A 10,802-nucleotide genomic window follows, 5' to 3' on the forward strand; every position below is an offset into this window, starting at 1 on the left:
TATTGAGAATTAGGAATTACTGGATCAAGTCTGTTAAGTAGTGATAGCTTTGAGGAGGCCCTGCATTAATTTCCTGTGGATGCTATAACAAATTTCCACAAACTTGGTGGCTTAAAACAACAGAAATTATCTCACAGTTCTGGAAGTCAGAAGTCTAAAATCAGTACAGTTTGGCTGAAATCAAGGTGCTGGCAGGGCCAGAGTCCTGCTGGCTATTCTAGGGGGAAATCCATTCCTTGTCTTTTCCAGCTTCTGGAGGCTACTGGCATTCCTTGGCTTATAGCCACATCACTTCAATCTTCAAAACCAGCATCTTCAAATGTCTCTCTGCTTTGTCTTCACTTCACCTTTTCTTGGTGTGTGTAAGATCTCCCTCTGCGTCCCTCTACTACATGTGATTGTATTTAGGGCCCATCTGGATAATGCAGGGTAATATCCCCATTTTAAGAACTTTAATTTAATTATATCTGCAATTAAATTTATTTTTAAAATTAATGTTACTGTATAAAATAGCATTCTTTATTTATTTTACCATATAAAGTAATGTTCACAGGTACCAGGGGTTAGGATGTGGATGTTCTGCCAGTGGGGGGGGGGGGCGTTGCAATTCAGCCTACCACAGGCACTATGGAATCTATCCTAGCACATGCTCAAGAATCCTAGGAATCCCTAGACATTTGATGCTGCAGGACACCTCTAGATGTGCCAGTGGGCTTGAATTAAATGAGCACTCTCCAAGTCTAAGGCATTGCTTGTAAAATCTTAAAGTGGATCAAATTTGTCTTCAAGCTACTGCTTCCCCTTATATGTTTCACCATTTCCCTCCCTCTACCCACCCCCAATTTGTGCATCCCATTCACCTAAGGCAGTCCTAAGGCCCCTTCTGAGCACCTGCCTATAAGTAGATGCCCTTCAAATCTCCAGCTCTGATCCTAATCTTTCTCTGGAGCTCCAGACCCATTTAATAATTGCACTCAATATCAACCTGTCCAAAACTAAAATATTTTCCCCATAAGTCTGCCCCCATCCAATAGCCTTCAATCCTAGTAAATGGCAACACTATTCACATAGTCATCCAAAGTTCAGTCTCTGCACTCAGACAACTTGGGCTTGAATTCTAGCTTCACCACCTACTATCTGTAAAAACTTGAGCAAGTTATTTAACTTCTGTATGCCTCATTTTCTTCATTTAAAAATGGAGAAAAAAGAGCACTTACTTCATAGGACTCTTATGTGGGTTAAAAGAGATAAGTGTAGAGCCCTTAGAACTGTGCTCAGCACATTGTAAGTACTTGAAATATTAGCCTATACTGCTTTTAACAGTATCATTGTCCACTATTCCACTTCCTCCCTCACCTCCATGCTGACCTTCCCCACAACTACATAATCTGTCTAGTAAATTCTACTTACTATTTTTTAAATTCAGTCCTCTCCTTGACATCCTCATGGCCATTGCTCTAGTTCAGGCCTTGATCCTCTCTGGATCATGTACTACTTTGCTAACTGATCTCCCTGCCTCCATCCCTTACACAGCAGGGAAGGGGTTCTCATAAACTGGAATCTAATCTTGTCAGAATCATAAATTCCTGGACTATTTTCCTGAAACAGCAGGCATTAAATGGCTTTTGAAGCATTTTTACAATTTGGCTCTAACCTACCTTATGTCTAGTTACTCCTTGTAGCACATTGAAGTTACAGCTGGTCTCTGAACATGCAAATCTCCTGTAAGCCGCTATGCCTTTATCTCTTACATTAGCACTATCAATAATGTTCTTTCCTCCCTCTTTTTGGCAAAAAATTATTCATCCTTTAAGATTCAACATCCTTTGTCAAATCTAGTTCTCTCATGCAGAGTAAATCTGTCAGGCCTTTCTCACCACAGGTTTCTCACCACACCACTATCCACATCTTTCTATTGGAGGAAGAGAAGGAAAGAAACATTTGCTGAATGCCTACCATGGGCCAGGCCCCATGCTAAGTGCTTGATAACATTAAACTTTACCTGAGCCCTGGGCTCCAAGAAAGCAGCCACAGTTGAAAAACTCCCTCACCCTTTCTTGTTCTAAAAAAGATGCTAATTGTATAGTAACACATTGCCCTGGCATATTCCGAGATCAGACCCTCTCCATACTTCCTCATGACTCCCATAGACTTGTGATGACTCTTTTGTTTACCTATGTCTATAAAACTCTAAATTTACTTTCTTTTCTTTGAGCCTTCTCCCTATGGCTATAACCTGAATAAAATCATCTCCTTAATTGCCCTGTGCATTTTATCTTTCACGTGGTGCTCACAATTCTATGAAGTTGGTTTTATTCTCATCAGTCTACAGATGAGAAAACCAAAGCTCAGCTGCATGGCTTTAAATGGTGCCATTAAGAAAGGAGGGAAATGCAATTCCCTCCCAGGTATATAAGGCTCTGAAGTCCAGGCTTTCCATAACCTCAGACATAGGCTATGATTTACCTGTTTACAGATCTGCTTCAGACCATGAAAGCTTCAAAAGTGGGGAAATCCAGGGCTTCAATCAGCCTTATCCTTGCTTGCTGAATGAATTCCTGAATAAACCACATCAACTCCTACTAAGGTAGTATTGCAGTTTTTCTCAAACTTTGTTTTTAATCCAGGCCTCTTTTTGATAACTAGGAAAAACAAATTGAAAGGCTAAACTTCTGAGACAAAGGAGAATTTACATTTTAAATGGAGAAGATAGTGCCTTATCCATAGGAATGGAACCTTCTGAGGAATTTCAGGGCAGGTTGTGGGGGGTGGCTAATGTCCCTTCCAAAATCACCAGCCTTCTAAAGCCATAAAGTGGTAGAATTTCCTCAGAGAAGTAGATAACCCATTTGAGAATGGAAGCCACTGTGTCACATTTATTGTTCTATCCAACAATACTCGGAATCAGCTCTGGGAGGTAATAGCCAGAGAACACATCTCAGGTTAACTGCCTGCTTCTATTGTAAGATTCTCTCTAGAATCATAAAAACTTCCCAATGAAGGGGACTCCATAGTTCATCTTATCCAGTGCCCTGAATAAATAGGTTGTATCTCAGTCAAAAGGGAACTTTTATCTGCTTAAGGATTGGTTGTAGACACTAATAATGCTCACATTAGGGAGTTGTTATTTGTGTCTAGCCTCCATCTTTTGTTCTGAAGTAACAGTTACGACTTGGCTTCTTTCAGCTCTCTGCCAAAATTGCGGACAGCCTTATAGATCCAAAGTTCCCACTTAACCCTTAATCTACCTGGACAGGGCTTCTGTTCCAATTCTTAGATTATGTGTTTCTCCTTAATAAAGCTAGATGCTCCTCTACTATTAGCATGAAAGTTTAGATTGGAGCAATGTAAACTGGCTGAGAGAGGGGATCATCCCTTTTAGGGGTCTGTCAGCATTTTTTTAGGCATTAGTTTTCTAATATTTCTGGATCCAGACCTATTGTAAGAGACACATTTCACTTCATGACTCATTTCACACATACACATGTATAACTGAAACAAAATTTCCACAAAACGATTCTCATCCTTACTAGATACAATTCAATTGTAATTTATTTAGTTCATTTTTTGAAAAATGCTGGTCATCACTGCCATGTAAGGGGGTCATGGACATACACCACAATACCTGAGAACCAAAACCTTCTATTCCCAAACTTAGTCTATACATTGAGAACTGAAACCACACCTTACTGTCTACACTAACACTATTTTTATTCTACTGTCTTCATTAGCATGACTTTACTTTTCCAGGACTCCCCTCTGCCTCAGCAAATGGTTCATTACAGGAACATCCCGAAAATCCCAACAACTAACTCCCCAATGGAAAACAACAACAGGTTTTGAACTGCCATAAGATTTTTAAATCCCTCATCTCAAAAATCCTTGTCTTGGGCTTCCCTGGTGGCGCAGTGGTTGAGAGTCCGACTGCCGATGCAGGGGACACGGGTTTGGGACACGGTTCGTGCCCCGGTCCGGGAAGATCCCACATGCCGCGGAGCAGCTGGGTCCGTGAGCCATGGCCGCTGAGCCTGTGCTCCGCAACGGGAGAGGCCACAACAGTGAGAGGTCTGCGTAACGCAAAAAAAAAAAAAAAAAAAAAAATCCTTGTCTTGCTGTTTCCACGAATCCTAGATTATTATATTATAATCCTTACCTAATTCTAATCAAATCCCTGCATTGAAAGACCTATGTCAAACTAAACTTCCAATTCTTTAGTTCTAACCTTGCCTTCCCTCCCTCTGAGGCACCTCCACTGAAGCTTTGCAGAATTGGAGTCATCCTTCACCCCTGTAAGCAATAAACTCAGTTTGGTCTTATCAATAGGCTGTGTAGGTAATATTTGGGGAACCAGCTTTTGATATGCTGCAGGGTACAGATCAGCATGGGGTTTATTGGGGGAAAACTTACAAGCAAGCCAAGAAGTAGTAGGACACACAATCTCCCGAACTCTCCTTGTTCCATGGCGTAGGCCAGTCATGGATCTTCTGAGTGCACCAAGGCCAAAGTCCCAGCAAAGAGGGGTCTGCTTGGACTGTATACTGAATGTGCCACTGTGAGCAGTCCAAATGAACACAAGCTCTACCTCCACACTGGGAAAAAGGACTAAGGTGACATCTAGTTTCTCAAAGTAACAAGAAATGTATCAACAATCTCCTAGATTGGGAACAATGCTAGGGAGTGTGCATGCCCAGGGCCAAGGTCAGCATACTGAGGGCCTCCTTGGAAGAGCCTAGTCTGCCAGGAATGCTGACATCAGCCAAAGGCCTTGTCTTTCTGCAACTGGCTCAGTACAGCACAGCCAGCTCTCAGCTAAGCTACTGATAAGGGGAAGGAAATGAGGCTGCAGGGCTATCCAGAATTGTCTCTCATTAATCATCCCAGAAGTGATTCCACAAATGTCTATTGGGTTGCAACCTGCAGTTAAAAAAACACTGTTTTAACTTTTGGGGTGATTAACATGTTCATTATACTGATGGTTTCATAAGTGTATACATTTACCAAAACTCATCAAATTTTACAATTTAAATATATGCAGTTTATTGTATGAAAATTATACCCCATTAAAGCTGTGAAAGAATTATAAAACAGGTGGGTACGAATAGAGGGTATAAATGCAACAAGATTGGTTTTTCGTTGATAATTGTTAAAGCTACTTTTGTCTGCCTTTGAAATTTTCTTAAGTAATTTTTAAATGAATTTTACCACACAGATATGAAAAAAAACCAACATAAAGAACCTATTCTAAGGGTCTGAACCATGGCTTCACAGTTATTATAAGGAGAATAACGAGTGAAAGTTGCTCCAAAGCTCCAGACACAAGTTTCTTTAGAGCCTTTTGTTACCCTGGTAGAAGAATTTCTAATATCCTAAGGGCATAGAAGAAATATGAGGAGAGTGGTATTCATGCATTCAATAATTCATTGAAGAAATATTAGTTGAGTACTCATACATACCAGGTACTGTTCTGGACACTGGGGATGAAGCAGTGAACAGAATAAAGTCCTGGCCCTCATGAAGCCTACATTCTAGTGAAAGGAGAGAGACAACCTAGGAGAAAACAAATATTGTGTGATATAATTTCGGGTAATGATAAGAGCTATGAAAAAAAGAAATAGGTACAGGAATAAGCGAATAATAAGGAGTTCAGAGAAGGCCTCTGAAGAATGGATTTGATCTAGAATTTAGAATGAAACATTGGTAATGGAGACAAGGGAAGGAACAGGAGGAGGGGATTAAATACTAGAAATGAATATTATTTACCAGATATTGGAGGAAAAGTGCTAAAGGTAAGGGAGATATTGCTCAAGTGAAGTGTGTCAAAACCCCTGCATTTACCCTTACTAATAGAAGGGAATAAATACAGGGTTTGTGGGGGGCTAAATTCTAAAGGACTGGAGCTCAGGAGTCTAGTCCTGGCACAAGCTCAGGTACCATTAAGAAGCACCCAGCTTTCCCTGTCTGGGCTGGTGCTGTTAGAATCAAAATAGAATTGCTGATTTCTAGTTCATCACCTTTCTGTGTTTTATATTCCATCTATTAAATGACCCACTGGTGCCCTATTTTGCTCAGTAGTTGAACTATATATTAGGTTGGAAAGCCAGAGGTTGGGGATTGGGCATCAAGCAGCTAAGAATTGTTAAATCCTGATCCTCTACTGACCAGGGTTAAGTGACTGCTCCACTTGGGGGAATGTGACACGAGATGGATCCTTTATACTATGCCATGCCTACTATCACCTCACCACCATCCAATTTTATATTGTTTTAATTATATTCTTCCAAACAGGTTTACATTTATGGAATATGTAAATAGTCATTAGCTATGTAAATCTGACCATATAAATATTGGGGATATTTGGAACAGTTTTTTTTGTGGAAATCCTCCTTCTTATCATTCCCATAATCCATGTTGATATGCTATTATATGTATTTCCCTTCACATAACCAAATATTCCTATGCATAGATACACATATCATTTGTTTTCCAAAATAGGACTATATCATAAAGACTTTTCTACATATTGCCTTCAACAATACCTCATTAAAGCCCCTTCAAGTCATCTGGTACACCTACAATTATGTCTTTTAATGGTTGCATAATATTCCCTGTCAGGAATGTATTGTAATTTCTTCAACCATTACCTATTGCTGGGCATTCACTTTGTTACCAATATTTTTCAGCTAAGAATACAATAACATTTTTGTATAGATTTGCAGCTAAGAAATATGATACAGTAATATTCTTGTACAGATTTGCTAAAGAGGCAGTGTTGTAGTACATAACTCACACAGCTATACCCAGAAGTCCTGCTAGGAAAAGTAAATAGGATCTTAAAAAAATTTTTAAACCCTGAATTGTACTGTTTGCTGATTTCTGTGGTTTAAATACTGTCATCATAGTCGATTTCAAGCTACCAGTGTGAAATCACTGAGCGCAGACTTGGAAAGAGATGCACACAATTGGCTCTAACCTGTATGAACCAGCTTTAGGACATCACCGTGACGACTAATAGATGTAATGTTCTGTTCTTGTTTTTTATTTGTTAACTTCTTTTAGTGGCAGGAAGAGGAATAACATCCTTACTAACAGGTCTGCACTGCACATCTCTGTATGGCACCATTCACATTTACATGAAGGGTAGCCTCTGGAGTTGTGCAAAGCATAATTGAGTTCAGTGGCCCTACTTCCTAGTACCCCTAAAACGATACCACTCTACTTCTTTGTAAGGCTAACCTAAGGGCACAGGGCAGAACTTCTCGAAGTTCAGCATGTAGCAGAATCACCTGGGCTGCTGGTTAAAACCAAGATTATTGGGCTTCACCCTCAGAGTCTCTGACTCCGTAGATCTGGTGGGGGCAATACTTTTTATTTCTAACTAGATAGTGGTGCCATTGTTGATTTAAAGACCAACTTTCGAGCACTACTGGTTAGAGTAAACTAGGTGTTTTCTCTGTGAGCAAGAAATACATGGCTGGAATACTCAATTCGACTGCCTGCCTTAGGTAATAAAGGCTCAGGGTAGAGTGGAGTCCCAAATTCAGATGTCTGTTGGGGCTTTGCTGGTAATAGAAGTATGTGTAGTGGCTAGCTGGGGTGTAGAAAATGTTATATTTAAGGTTAATTCTTTGCTTTGAGATTTAGGAGCTTTAGAAAGGACAAATTGACCAAGGTTTAGGGCATTGGGGGAATGGGAGCTAGGCAGTGAGGACAGGAGATGGGATTGAAATGAGAGAGAGTCAGCAGTCCAGGACCACAGTGTAAAAGAAATGTCAAAAGCGGGAGGGGAAGGGTTTATAGCCCCCTTCCTTTCTAATATTTCTCCATCTCCACACCCTAACATCTGCCTCACGATCCTCAAATTCCAGTTTATTAAGAGAGCCTGCTGGGTGAGAATTGAGGATACAGAGGTGTGTGGAGGTGTATTGACCTGCATTCAGCAGTAATGTAGAAGGGCCTCCTTGGCCTGCAAGCCTGATTCCAGAGGATGCAGTGACATGAGCTCTGCACTAGGTGGCAGGACACCTTAGTATTCCTGTCCGTCTTCACCTTCAAAACAGTGAGCCAGACCTTTCTCTGGACTTCATTTTTTTCTATCTGTAAAATGAGAGTTTGGGGCTAGATTATATCAACAGGCCACCTCTATAAGTTCTATAGTGCAAGATGTGGCCCTTCTTGGGAACTAGTTTTGGAATCAGGGGCTGGAGACATTCTTGAGGATGCTAAGAGGCTGAAGGGATGGGCTTGCTGCTTCCCAATAACTGACTACTATCTTGGCAGGGGTGGACTTTTCACTCTTCCCTCTGCACCACCACCCTGGTCCCCAGCTGTCACTCACCTCCAGGCCTCTCAGGGGTTCCAGCCAATGACCAAATCCTCACTGCCATCATATCCTATGCCTTGTGGGGTGTGTGTGTGTGTGTGTGTGTGTGTGTGTGTGGCAAGGGTAGGCTGTAGGGTACAAGCTAAAATTGACTGAGAAGCTAAAAACCTGAGTTTTGGAGGCTCCATCTTCCCATCTCTAACAAACGCTATGTCTTATCATGCCAGGGACACAATAAACCCAAATGGGGTGAGAAACAAAACATTTCTCAGGGGCATTGCAATATTGTAAGATAAGAGCTGGATCCAGAGTCGACCAGTCTGGGTTTGAATCCTATATTTGTCAATTTCCAGCATTTTGACCTTGAGCTACTTCTCTCACTCAGCCTCAGAGTCTTCATTTGTAGCACTATTGAGCTATAGATAATATATCCACTAGACTAGACTTTCTCAACCTTAGCACTATTGACATTTTGACACAAATAATTTATTGTTGAAGTTGCCTTGTACATTGTGGGATGTTTAGCAGCATCCCTGTCCCTCACCTACTAGATGCCAGTAGCATTCTTCTCCCCTCAGGTTGTGACAACAAAAAATGCCTGCAGACATGCCAAATATCCCCTGTGGGTAAAATCACTTCAGTTGAGAAGCACTGTCCTAGAACACAGAGTTATTAGGAGGAATGGACATTAGAAGCACATTGCAATTTGTTGAATCTATGTATTTTTTTTACAAATTTTTAGAATTTTGATTAGAGAAATACAGAAGTAGATTGGTTTGTGAGTCAAACAAATAAGAATGTTGGATGGTTAGACTGTGCCTTCATTTGGAGAGTTGAGAAGAGAGGATTGAAAATAGGGTGAACTGCTAACATATATATATGGAATCTTAAAAAAAAATGGTTCTGAAGAACCTAGGGGCAGAACAGGAATGAAGATGCAGACGTAGAGAATGGACTTGAGGACATGGGGAGGGGGAAGGGTAAACTGGGATGAAGTGAGGGAGTGTCATGGACATATATACACTACCAAATGTAAAACGGATAGCTAGTGGGAAGCAGGCGCATAGCACAGGGAGATCAGCTCGGTGCTTTTTGACCACCTAGAGGGGTAGGATAGGGAAGGTAGGAGGGAGACGCCAGAGGAAGGAGATATGGGGATATATGTATATGTATAGCTGATTCACTTAGTTATAAAGCAGAAATTAACACACCATTGTAAAGCAATTATACTCCAATAAAGATGTTTAAAAAAAAAAAGAAAAGAAAATAGGGTGACAAACGATCCTGTTCTGCCAGAACTCAGGGAGTTCCCCACAACGTGAGACTTTCAGTGCTAAAACCAGGAAAGTCTTGGGCAAACCAGGATGTCACTCTAGTTAAAAAAGGCACCGCCAGTATGTATTGTACTACATTGTCAGGCATCGTGTTGGGCACTTTACACATATTGCTCAATCCTGGCAGGCAGGCCTGTGACAAAAGTATTGATCCAAAACAAATATACTGCTAGTTATTTCTCCAGCAAAAAAAAAAAAAGGAACTTATTCCAGATCAGCAAAGAATTGCTATTTGGGGTCTGCAGCCATGGTGAGCCACATGCAATTCTCCAGCAAAAATGGCGAGGAAAACTCTTTTACGGAGGGAGAAAGGAAATTGGGAGGGCTGTAGTAAATGAACAGTTCATGACTTTTCATTGGTTGAGTTGTGACTGGCTCTCATTGGCTGAGCTCTTCCCAGGCAAGAAAAGGGAGTCTTTCTTCTTCCTGTTGGACTCTGCTATGTCATAGGGTGTGAAAACTCCCCGTTCTGGTCTCCTGACTCCATTTAATTGAGGTTTCTGTTTATTACATTGGGTTGGCCAAAACATTCATTCAGAATTTTCCGTAAGAGGTTATAGAAAAACCCGAATGAACTTTGTGGCCAGCCCAATATTTTTTACAAAAGTGATATATTTATTTCCTTGGATAGGTAACCAAGACTCAGTGCAGGAGGATAGTCTAGACACAGACATTTGGGCAAATTCACTTAAAGGAGGTGAAATGGTTTCAGGCCTTCCAAAAACCCAGTGGGATGATCCAGATTCCATTCCACCTCACTCTGGGGTCTTCTTCCCTCTAAGTCCTGGCCCAAGATGCAGCCAGTAACTTGATAATGAGAGTATGGACATATGATTCTGAACATACCATGCCCAAAGCCTTCGGCATGAAGTGGACTGGAATGAGCCTCCTCAAAATATACTCTACATCAGCAAAATCATCTCCAAGGGTAAAGAGATGGTAATAAGGAATGGGGGAACCCCAGGAAGAGGCATCTATAAGATCATCTGGGCTCCTTTGGGGGTATTACCCTTGAATAGGAGGAGGTGGGGTAGGAGAGGTGAGTGGAGTAACTTGGGGCAGAAAAGAGACAGTAAATCCAACGTGCCATTCTGGAGCTTACATTTCCTCAGTGCACCATCATTTCCCAGGAATCCTCAACACTCTGC

This window comes from Grampus griseus (genome assembly GCF_964374135.1).
Source record: "Grampus griseus genome assembly, chromosome: X".
Classification (NCBI taxonomy): domain Eukaryota; kingdom Metazoa; phylum Chordata; class Mammalia; order Artiodactyla; family Delphinidae; genus Grampus; species Grampus griseus.